This window comes from Sarcophilus harrisii, chromosome 2 (genome assembly GCF_902635505.1).
Source record: "Sarcophilus harrisii chromosome 2, mSarHar1.11, whole genome shotgun sequence".
In the NCBI taxonomy this organism is placed as follows: domain Eukaryota; kingdom Metazoa; phylum Chordata; class Mammalia; order Dasyuromorphia; family Dasyuridae; genus Sarcophilus; species Sarcophilus harrisii.
The window spans coordinates 38,474,023-38,486,541 of NC_045427.1; the positions used below are offsets into that span (position 1 = coordinate 38,474,023).

General features: G+C 39.8%; 1 protein-coding gene across 2 annotated transcripts in view; it reads left to right on the forward strand.

Moving 5' to 3' along the window:
- Nucleotides 1–2,435: 2,435 nt before the first annotated feature.
- Nucleotides 2,436–12,519, forward strand: part of ST3GAL2 (ST3 beta-galactoside alpha-2,3-sialyltransferase 2) — a 28,536-nt gene continuing 18,452 nt past the window's right edge. Inside the window, exon 1 of one of the 2 annotated variants that reach the window (XM_012540851.3) lies at nt 2,436–2,458. The gene's annotated coding sequence lies outside the window, so the exon portion shown is untranslated. Of the gene's footprint in view, nt 2,459–4,177; nt 4,512–12,519 lie in introns of those variants that run through there. The other variant, XM_023495565.2, reaches the window with a different exon arrangement.

A 12,519-nucleotide genomic window follows, 5' to 3' on the forward strand; every position in this document is an offset into this window, starting at 1 on the left:
GCCTGCTCAGGCAGCGGGCCCTGGAGGGAGAATGCGGGGCATTAGGAGCTGGGTGACAGCCAGCCTGTCACATGATTTCTCTTAAAGTCCTTAATTTGAAGCCCTCGATCCAAATCCTCACTTTCTCCCCAGAGCTTTCTCCTACCCTTAAATCTAAGAGCCTCGTGCTTTCTGCCCGATTCACAAAGTCTTGCCCCCCTGGGGGCATAATTCGGGCGGGCTGGATCTTTGGGTTCCTGATTTCCCTTTCATAAAATTATTGGGGGCGGGAGGTGGGGGGAGGGGGGCTAGGTGCCCTGGCGTCGGGATCCAGCCTCGGACACCTAGCACTAAACGCTTCCTAGCTGCGTGACCCATCGCAAGTCATTTAACCCCAATTGTCCCCCGCCCCCCCAAAAAGAAAAAAATACATATATACATAAAACATTTAAGAAAATTATTTTTTGGTCATGACTTGTGATTTCATCAGTAAAAGGAACTTTTGGTGAGGAAGCTATAAACACAGTGCCTAAAGTCCTAGACCTGGAGTCAAGAAGCCCAGATTTCAAATTCTGCCTCAGTTAAGTACAGTCTATACAAGTCACTTAACTGCTATCTGCTTCAGTTTCCTCACTGGGTAAAATGGGGATTATAATAGCACTGGCAGAGGGAAGAGACACTAAGCTCTGAATCAGAAAGGCTTCCAGACATTTACTAGACATAACCCTCTGTTTGCCTCAGTTTCCTCATCTGTAGAATGGGAATAATAACACCTACTTCCCAGAGTTGCTGTGAGAATCAAATGAGATAATAATTGTAAAGTCAGTGACTGGTATGTAGCAAACCCTGTGTGTCATATATTATTAGCTGGTAGTGAATGTTAGTTGATATAAATATCAACTGTTAGTTGTTATTATCTCCTAGGTTTGTTGTGGAAATCAGATTTGAGAGTATTTGCAAAGTCTCTGACATATAAACACCTTTAATAAATGCTCCTCTCCTTATCAAAGCAAATTGACACCTGCTAATTTATAATCTTAGGTGCCTGGGGACACCAGGATGTTATCTCATTCGCCCAGGGTCCTACAGCCAGTATGTGTCAGAGGTGAGCCTTCTAGGCTAGCTGGCTCTTTACTATTTCTGTCTCCAATGTGTTTTTTTTGTTTTTGTTTTTGTTTTTTTTGTAATCAAAGCTTTTTATTTACAAAATATATGCATGAGTGATTTTTCAACACTGACCCTTGCAAAACCTTTTGTTCCAAATATCCCCCTACTTTCCCCCACCCTCTCCCCTAGCTGGCAGGTAGTCCAATACATGTTAAATACGTTGAAATACATTTTAGATCCAATAACTGTATACATATTTATACACTTATCATGTTGCACAAGAAAAATCGGATCAAGAAGGAAGAGAAAGAAAACAAAATGCAAGCAAATAACAGAGAGAGTGAGAATGCTATGTTATGTTCCACACCCAGTTCCCACAGTCCTCTCCCTGGATGTAGGTGGCTCTCTTCGTCACTGAGCAAGTTGTTGCCAGTGTTTTAACCCCCTGGCCTTACGGATCAAAATGTTCAAAGTTCTCTCTGGGTTCCCTATCCAAGGGCCTACTGGTCTCTGACATCAGCTATGCTGGTGGCAGGCCAAAGTCTGGCCACCTCTGTAGGCCCCTTCAGGCCTTGCTGTCTCTGTAGCCAAAGTGGGCTTTTTAGTAGGGGCATGGAACACCAGCTGTGATCCAAAGCCAGTGGGTGGGGAAGGGAGTTGGTGATAGTAGTGACCTCTTTTTCCTCATTATAAAGGCCTGCTCCTAGAAACCTTCTGGCCAGCCAGGATCTCTAGCCCTTCCCTTGGCCATCCTTTTCTGGAGCGTAATGAGGCTGGGAGGGGCAGTGTTAATTGGAACCATTTATCAGCTTGCCATAGGCTATCAAAAATCTGCCTGCCTGGATTTGTTGGCCAGAGCATTTAGGCAATTTGGAAGAGAGGATTTTATAGCTTTTTCTCCCAAGAGGAGGGAGCTCCTGGGGGTGGGGAGTTGCCAGGAATCAGAAATTCCCTGGTACCACTTGTTTGGTCCTTTAAGAAAAAACTTCACATGTGGAGAAGCCAGATCAGCTGGGGGGAAAAAGGTGAGTTTAATTGGAGCTCACCTATTCTCTCACTAGTTTTAACTCCTCTTAGAATCTCCTCCCCCCAATTTTCCATTCTCTGCTCAACTATTGAGCAAACTTTGGGTGTTTGTTTTTATTAAACAACCTTGACTTTTATTCTTGATCCACGTGGAATGAGTGTGCAAAAACTTTCCAAATGGGCAAGAAGGGGAGAAATCAATTCTGCCAGCTACCGGGACAAACCTTTTAAGAGAGAAGGCGCTGGGCAGCTAGGTGACACAGTGGGGCACTGGTCTTGGAGTCAGGAGGACCCGAGTTGAAATCCAGCCTCAGAGGCTTGACACTTACTAGTGGTTTGACCCTGGGTAAGTCACTTAACTGATTGCCTCAACAATAACAACAAAAAGTAGAATTGATCCTAGGAAACTGAGATAAATTCCTAGAGATATGCTAAGGGTGAGGAGGTATTCTAGGAAGAGGATTTCTCCAGATGCTGGAAATATACCATTAAAATATTGTTCCTTAGGGTTAAAAAGTATCCTCTGGTTTTTTGATCAATGCAAATCCTTTTGGGAAAAACAAATCTAACATTCAATCTCAAAAGCCTTTGGGCAATAACTTTAGCAGATCCTCTCTTCTGAGTGGGTAGCTTGGGGATCCTGAAAGGCTAAGGAGGAGGAGGAGGGCTTCTGGGAGCCATCTTGATAGCTGAACAGAGTGTCTGCTCCCTGAGTTTGCTCCAGGCCAGCTTTGGTAAGAAGGCCACTGCAGGATATGAGAAAGATATGGTTTGAGTCTGGGAGGGGCATAAAGATATTTTTGAAGATGAGATTGATATTGAGAAGAGACATTCCAGGATTCCTGGGGCAACTAATTCCCTGCCTCCTTTAATATATATATATATATATATATATATATATATATATATATATATATATATATATATATTTGATTGCTCTTTTGTTTTTATTTCCTCTAGATTTCCCTCTGTATTCTAACCCCTCCTTTTCAGAAAGCTGTCTCTAAAAAGGAAGAGAAAAAAATTCAACAAAACCACTCAACACATTAAAATAAAATCAGACTGAAACAAAACAAAACAAAAAACCTGCCCTCATGTTCAGTGTTCCATACTCAGGGACTCCACGCCTCAGCTTCTGCAAAGTTTCTTCTCTTATCTCATCTTTGTAATTTTGCAACATTTCACTTTTGATTGTTTCTCTCCTTTTACATTGTTACCCTTATTGTGGGCGCTGTTTTCCTGGCCACTTCTCTCTGCAGCAGTTTATCCAAGTCTTTCCATACTTCTCCTTAGGCAGCCTCTTGGAGAACCATAATATTCCATTACATTTTTATACCACAGTCATTCAGCTTTTTTTTTTCTCCCAATCGATGGCCATCTATTTTGTTTCTAGTTCTTTACTGTCACACGGTTCTTTTCTTGCACCTGGGTCTCTTTATGTCAGTAAATGTCTTGAGGTATGAGTCTAGTGGTGGGAATTCTGGGCCAAAGGCTGTGGTCATTTCGACTACTTTATTTCCTTCTTCATAGGTCAGTTAAATATGGGGCGGAATAATGAAGAAGAACGTTTCTTTACCTTTGGGTGGCTACAGCTATAGGTGGAGGGCCCTGTTTCAAGGTGTCACAATGTCTATGGCTCAAATGACCACACTATTGGGTATGAAGTAACCAGTTCTCAGATGTATGGGAGCAGGTTTCCGTAGAACTGGGAGAGCAGTTGGGAGTTGAGTGTGGGACTTTTCAGCTGACTCCCGTAAGATATTGGGCTTGCTCCAGACGGCATCCCTGGCTAGAGCAGGCTTTTGGGACATCAGCCTCTCTCCAGATGGCAGGGGATCTGCTGGGCTGCGAACAGCCCAGGTGGCGCTGGCACAATAGGGAGGCAGGGACAGAACATAGATCCTTGACATCAGCACCAAGCCTTTTGATCATAAGATAGAGGTGTTTGGGGGAGGGTCCCTCAGGTCAGGGCATACCGAGGTGAAAATGCACTGAAGAGATGGGATGGGGCGGGGGGAGACAACGTTGGGAGATGTGGCCCAGGGTTTCTGTGGGATTGCATGCTAAGGGCAGTGGGATGAATTGAGCTTTTCTTTTCCTCAGCCTGTGGCCTGACCTTACCCCTACCCTACCCCCACCTTGACTCCTAGCCAAGTCCTGTGCCTCATTTTGATGCCCTGGCTCTCTGGCTGCCAAGAAGACAATGTTCAGTAACAATGATCTAGAACAGTGCCGTGCCATGCCTACTTAGGTTAATGCCCTGGTCCGTTTCGTGGCAGCTTAGGACCGGGATCTTCTATTGCCGTTACTCCGGTCCTGAAGAAGAGATCATTAGGTCTTGTTCCGTTGCCCTCTCGGGCAGATACGCTGCCATGGGACTGCCCCACTTGCTGTCTGAGGTAGGCCCGAGAGCTTTTCTATTCTAGCCACACCACCGATGTACCACAGACTGGCAAACTAGGAGCAGAAAAATCGTTTCTAAACCTCTCCTCGGTGTTCTCCCTTCCCTTTGTTTCTCTGGTCAAGTCTACCGTTGTCACTGTCATCTACTCACAGATCTTTGACGGCCAGCCTTTGTTCTTTATCTAATCTGGTGCTGTTGAGAATTTCTTTCCAGGCTCTCATTCTCTGACAGGGAAAAGGGGGCTGGCCAAAAATTGGGAGGTGGGGGGATAAGACCAGTAGGAGTAAGCAGGAAGGAGAAGATAGACAGAAATGGGGGAAGTCGGGGACCCTAATGACCAAATACTTCTTTTTGCTTGTGGCCTGGAGCCAGCTCAGTCCCTTCAGTCAGTCTCGGATCCTAGACCCTGCAAAGAACTGGGAAGGCAGTGGGAAGGAAGTTCCTGTCCAGGAATGCTCTTAGAACAATGACACTAATAATACCTTACATTTGCATCATGCTTTCGAGTTTGTGAAACTTTTATACATTATCTCATTTGATCTTCACAGGAATTCTGTAAAGTAGACAGGCAGGTTATTCTTCCCATTTTATAGATGAACAAGTTGAGGCTGAGGGAAGTTAGAAACATGCTCAAAGTTAAATGCCTTATTAGTGCTATAACTGTAACCAGAACTTGTTCTTTTAAGGTCCAGCTGTATTTCCACAGAAACTAAATGATGGGTAATTATATAATGACCAAGCTTAAGAATGCACCTCTCTGCAGAAGTGGGGAACTATGGAGATTGGATGTCACATATGTTGTCAGACTTAATTAACAAAAGTTTGCTGAACTGTTTCTCCACCTGCCCCCCTTTCTTTTTTTTATTCTTTGTTAAGGAATGGCACTCAGGAGTTGGGGAGTAGAGGAAAGTATTGGAAAATAGAAGTGATTATAAAAAGAAAAATTATCTGTGATTTTCAAATGACAGGAAAAAGAAAAATGTGATGCTTATGCTACATTTCCAAGAACTTGGAAAGGTGAAACTCCACTTAGCCTGCTATCTGCCTTGTCTCTCGCTCCTGTCTTCCAGCTGCATTTCCTCCTTTCAAGGTATCGATACTCAAGTATCAAGCTCTTCATCTTTCTTTCTTCGGCATCACATCATGAGCCGAAAACTTGGGAACACAGACAATCAAGTTCGTTTTACAAACAGCTGGTTCCCCAAGCTTGTTTACACGCCCTTCTCCCATGCACTCATAATCCACCCACTCCCAGTTGCTCAAACCACCAACTTTTGCAAACTAAGCCGGAGGAGGGAAGGGGAACAGCTGATGTCAGTTTTGGTTAAGCATCACCTTATCCTCATCTGTCCTACGGAATTTGGGCTTGGGGCTTAAAGGATGGTTCTTTCTGCCAGCCAAAATGATTCTGCCTTTATGCCTGGGCTTGTTTTCCACCTTTCAGGATTGGGAAAGGATTATGTGGCTTCTGGAAAGCCATTCCTTAGCCCTGACCCCACAGTGGAGCTCCCATCCATACCTCCTCCATAAAGAAGCTAGCTACCTGATAGCTACAGGCCTCTCAGTGGAGAAGCCTTAGGCTGGTTGTCTCTCTCCTTGGCCAGCCCATAACTTATCACAATCATACATTAACCGAGTGATGATTTTTGCTCAAAAAATGGAGAAAAATGTCTATGAAAATATTTATTAGGTATTTGTTAAAATTAGACTTTTTAAAAAATTAAATTTATAAAGTGGAACAGATGATATTATTGGACACTATCAATAACACATAGCAGCCTGTTTATACCCTCTCTGTGTGTCTATCATTTTGAATCTTCTGAGATTGCTGTGTTCTGTGATTTATAGCCCTACAGCAACACCAGAAGAATATTGACATTTAAAAGCTTGTGGTTGTTAAAAGTGCTGTGTGTTTCCCCAAATGCAATTCAGTCTGCCTCCTTCCTCCTGTGCAGTCTGGCTTCAGCTTATTGCTATCTGCAGTCTTTTCCAAGATAAATGTACTGATGACCTCTCAGATTTGGGGAGGAGGGGGAAGGATGCCAATCCCTGGGTGTGGATTCTGCTAAACACCCTAGTATTGGTCAGAACTGTTCTCCATCCATTTGGGTTTTCTTGTATGAATTTTAAAAAATTGTTGCTATTTTTTTTGTTTTTATTCCACATTCCTCAATATATCCCTCTGTCTATTCCATCCCAGAGAGCTAGCCCTAATTTTTTTTAAAATTTCATTTTAAGAACATATTATTTTTCCAATTACATGTAAAGATGGTTTTTCAACCTTCATTTTCTTAAGATTTTGAGTTCCAAATTTGTTTTCTCTCCTTCCTTCCTTCCTTCCCTCCTCCCCATGCTAGCAAGCATTCTGATATAGTTTATAGGTGTACATTCATTTTTTAAACATATTTCCACATGAGTCATGGTTGGGAAAGAAAAGATTAAAAGGAAGAGAGAGAAAGCAAAATTAACCAACATACTGCAAAAGTGTGGCATTTTCTGCAGTGTTTCACAACTCGAATCTCTACCTTTGCAAAGAAGGAAGGGGAGTATCTTCATAAATCTTCTTTGGGTTAAACTTGGTCCTTATAATTTCCAAGCATTCAGTTTTGATTGCTCTTTGCAGTTGGCTGTAGTCTTTCCATTGGTATTGACATGTATATTGTATTCCTGGTTTTCTCTATTGTCCTTTGCATCAAGTTGAGTAAATATATACTCACCATGATTTTAGGTGAATCACCTTAAGGTCCCTAATCTCTACTGGAAGAGAACGTTCCTCACTGGGAATTCTCTACCCCAAGAAATCATATATCTGATCAAAAGACAAAATAGCTATATGAAATGTTTCTCTGCATTACAAATCAGAAGAAAAGTAGAAATTGAAACAATTCCTATATTTCACCTTATACCACGAAATTATATACCACAAAATATACCACGAAAAGTTGATGACTACTGGGAGCAGTTTTGTATATTTAGGTTGAGTGGTTTTTTTTCTTTGTTACATGAATTGTTAAGCGTCTCTCTTTAGGGGTGATAAATTTTGTTGAGATCTTCTCATACACTAGGGATTAATGTAGTTACCACCAGATCACCATCTACAAGTAGGAGTTATCTGGGGGACTTCACCATTTATTTATAGCAGGAGTCCTTAACCTGGGAGCTAGGAACTTGTTCTTTTAAAACAAAAACTTCATTAGAACTCATTATCTTTGTAATCCTGTGTAAGTATTTTATGAATTTAAAAGCATTCTTTTTCTATGGAGAAGGGCTCCATACATTTCACCCCTGTGGTCAGAGGCGACTGTAACATACACCAAAATGTTCTGGTGTTCATTGTATTCCCTATATAGGGATGCCCTATATAGGGCACCTTCACTGACAGAAGCCTTTTTGGCAAACATACATCTTCCTGGTTTATGCTTAAGAGGATCTTTGAACAAAGCTGCCTCTGGGGTCACATCTGTCAAGTAATCTTGCATGATCTTAATGTATGCAAGGGATGCTTTGTTGGTGGAGAGCTCTTAAGGCTGCACTTTGCTGAGTCAACTTTTCAAAAATCAATGAACAATCAACATGGTGGGATCTTGTATTTTCTATATCTTTTAGGCAATTGTATGTGACTGTGAAGATACGGTCTGCTTGAGGAATTCCTTTGGGAAAGCCTGTCTTTTCCCTTTTCATATTTTCATCAAGAAATATGCATTACTTTAACATAATTAACATGCATGGGACTACCTGCCATCTAGGGGAGGGGGTGGAGGGAAGGAGGGGAAAAGTTGAAAGTTTTTGCAAGGGTCTATGTTGAAAAATTACACATGCATATGTTTTGTATATAAAAAGCTATAATAAAAAAAAACCCCAAAGAACAAAATTAAAAAAAAAAAAAAGACTAAAGTCAAGATGACCTAGGATGCAGTGGATGATTTTGATGCCTTCAATAACTAACCAAATTCTAACTGTTAAAAAAAAAAAGAAGCATGTATTAAGCATTGATTAAGAACCAGGGTTGGCTAGGTTACACAGTGAATAGAATTCAGGGCCTGGAGTCAGGAAGACTCATCTCCCTGAGTTCAAATGCAGCACGAGCACTTACTAGCTGTGTGATCCCAGGCAAGCCACTCTGCCTCTGTTCTTATTTTGTAAAATGGGTTGGAAATGGAAATAGCAAATCAGCCCAGTATCTTTGCTAAGAGTAAAGAGTCAGACATCAACTGAAAATCAGCCCAAAACTATATGCTAGGTTCTGTGCTCATAGTGCATAGGCACTATGGGAATATATAGAAAAGCAAAAAAATAGTCTGTCCTCAAAGAGCTTCCATTCTAATGGAGGAGATGATAAATAAATAACTATGTAGAGACAAGACACCTATGAGATAAATTGGAGAAAAATCTCAGAGGGAAGGCATTGACTTGACACTGAGGAAGATTGGGAAAGGATCCATGTATATAGATCATTCTCAAAAATACTTTCAGAACTGAGAAAAGAGGCCCACATTTGGTAGTCATTCATGTTTTCCTGATTTTGTCATTGGGGGCATATTCGCCCTCTGTGATTTCCCCCGGCATTTATCATTTTCCCATCTTAATCTGTATTTAATGGTGGAACTTATTTCACATGCCAGCTCTGCTCTTTGCTATCTATGTGACCTTGGCCAAAGCATTTAACCTCATTGAGCCTTCAGTTCAATTGGCTTGTGTCCAATTCTTTGTGACCCTCTTTGGTGTTTTCCTGGTCAAAAAAAAAGAGTGGTTTGCCATTTGTTGCTCCACTTTATATGACAGCAAAAGCATCCAGAAGATAGTTTCTAGCATGGTGACATCTAGGCAATTTGGCCTTTTGTTTCTTGGGAAATAATTTCTTCCTTTCTCCATACTTGCTTCTACCCAGGGAGAAAGAAAATCCATTGGGTGGCAGGTGTTTGTGGTATGGCTGTGCCTTGGAGAGAAAAGATAGGTCTCTGGGTATGTCCTGGCTTACTGACTGAGCTGGGTTGCAATGGATGCCCGGGCAGTACTCTGCTCAGCTGCAAAACTCGATGAGAGAAGCTCTGAGGGAGACAGTTGGCCGAGTGTGCTGACTGTGCTGGCTGGAAATTTGACATGGAGTCAGTAGAGTTTATCCAGAAAAGCTGAGTCTATGGGTCAGATAATTAAGGTAAACACCACGATAGGCACTTGTAGTGAAAGGAACTGAAGATTAAGGGAGAGAAATAGGGCAACTGGAATCCTCTTCCAGCCCACTCATTAACTGATAACCCCACCCCCATCTGTGCTCGGCATAGATGCCAGCTGTGGCTTCCAGGAGCCCCTGAACTGTCCCTAATGCAGCTCAGTGGAGGAGCTGGGGGATTAACCCAGAGAGAAACGAGGCCGCTAAAGAATCTATAAGGATGCCCATGGGCCACAGATTGACTTAGAAGCAGTACATGCTTTTAGATTTCTTTTTTTAAAAATTAACACACCAACCCATTAAAATCATATGAAAAGTACATTTTTTATTTTTTAACATTTTATTTTAAACTTAAATATGAAATGATAAAAGAAAATAAAAAAATATTATCATGTACACAGTAGACCATGAGAGAATGCAATATAAAAAAATAAATTTTCATTTCAAGAAAACCTATATAATGAAAACTACACATTGTTTTCAAAGTTGCCCAGCTTTACTTTATTATTGGTTTTCTTTTGTTCTCTGATGGGCACTCTTTACTTTATTTTTCCTTCCCCCTCCCTTAAAGAAATTAAGGGTGGGGATATATACACAGACACACTTCATGTACATGTATGTGTCTGTATGTACACACATGTGCTTATACATGTATATGCACACTTATACATAGTATCTATAAATACATACACTCATACACATATATGTATGAACATACTATAGTTTTTTTTTTTTTACCTGTCATCTGTTTCTCTGAGGGTGGATAGCATCTTCCTTCATCATCCAAGTTTTTCCATATTTTTCTAAACCAGCTCATCATCCTACACCACAGCAGTATTCCAACCCAGTCGCATCCTATCTAATCTGAGAGATTGTCTATGAAAGTTTTTCCCCCATTTTCTTCTTCGTCTCTTCTCAGCAATACAGGTATTATTGATATAAATTTTAACTTAAATTATCAAAATTCTCCTTTTTACACTTCAACAGTGTTCTCCCTTATAATATGGTTGAAGGTCGGATACTGCCAAATCTATTTCCTTTATATCTTTTTTCCTAGTTTCTTTGAAGTTTCTCTTTTTGTTCTTCCAAATGAACTTTGTTATTATTTTTTCTAATTTAGGAAAATAATTTTGTAGTGATTTAACTGGTCTGACATTGAATAAATAGACTAGTTAGGTAACATTGTCATTTAAAAGATTATATTGGCTTTACCTACCCATAAACAATAAAATTACTTTAGTTATTTAGATCTGAGTTTGTTTCTATAAAAAGTGTTTTATGTTTATGTTCATGTAATTCCTACATCTGTTTTGGCAGGTATACACTTGGGTATTTTATACCGCCTAGGTATTTTAAATGGTCTCAAGCTATACTGAATAATATTGCTGACACATTTCTCTATTTTTCACTTGTAGTTAAATCTATTTTAACTTTAACTTTTTCTGAGATCATAATTACTAGCTTTGCTTTTGGTACATAATAAATTCTACTTCTGTCCTTTATTTTATCTTTGACTATATCTCTCATTTTTATCTCATGTTTCCTGAAGGCAACATATTGTTAAATTCAGATTTTTAATCGGCTTCCCATTTGTTTTATGGATGAATCTGTCTCATTCGCATTCTAAGCTATAATTACTTGTGTATTTTGCTCCTTTCTTTTTTTCTTTTTTCTCATCCTATTTACCCTATTTCTCCTCACTCCTCTGCTTTACTTCTACCTTGCCCTCCTGTTTTTTTAACTTACCCATCTCTCTAATAGTCCTTCCGTTGTTTTCTCCGCCCATTCTATTTCCTTGCCCTCTTATTTCTTTGTGAATATAGATTTTTATGTGTGCTCGTAAACACACACACAATTGTTCACCTTAACCCATTCTCAATGAGAGTAGGCTTCCAGCACTACCTGTCCTCTCTTCTTCTATATTACTTTTTCTTTTTATGCTTCATTTGTATGAGATAATTACTCCTTTTTATCTCTCCCAATATTTTTTAAAGAATTACCCTATCATGCTCAGCCTAGCACAAGCCTTTCTTTCAAATTATCCAAATATAAACGAATTATAAAAGAATTGATATATTAAACAATTTGACCTTATTGAATTCTTTCAGGTTATTAAATGTCATTCCCTCCCTCCCATCCCATTCAGGATTATACTTAATTTTGCTAGGTAAATTATTCTTGCTCATAACCCTTGCTCTTTTATTCTCTGGAATATATTATTCCAAGAGCTATGGTTCTTCACTGTAGTAGTTGCTAGGTCTTATATAATCCTTATTGTAGCTCCATGATATTTAATTTTTTTTCTTGTTGTTTCCAATATATTCTCTTTAACTGGGAGCTTTGAAACTTGGCTATATAAGTTTTCCTCCTGGGCTCAGTGGATTTTTTCCCCTCCTTTTTGCTTTGCCTTTTTTAAAGGCAAATTTCAGGGTAATTTTCTTTGATAATTTCTTTTAAAATTGTATCAAGATTATTTTTATCATAAATGTCAGGTAGTTCAACCATTCTTAAATTATTATTTCTCCTTGATCTGTTCTTCAGATCAGTTGTTTTCCTGATGAGATGCTTTCTTTTCTATTTTTTCATTCTTTTTTTTTAATTATAGCTTTTTATTGACAGAACATATACATGGATAATTTTTACAACATTGTCCCTTGCAATCACTTTTGTTCCAACTTTTCCCTTCCTTCCCTCCACCCCCTCCCCTAGATGGCAGGCAATCTTATACATGTTAAACATGTTAAAGTATATCCTAGATACAATATATGTGTGCAAATCCATATAGTTCTCTTGTTGCACAAGAAAAAATGGATTCAGAAGGTAAAAATAATCT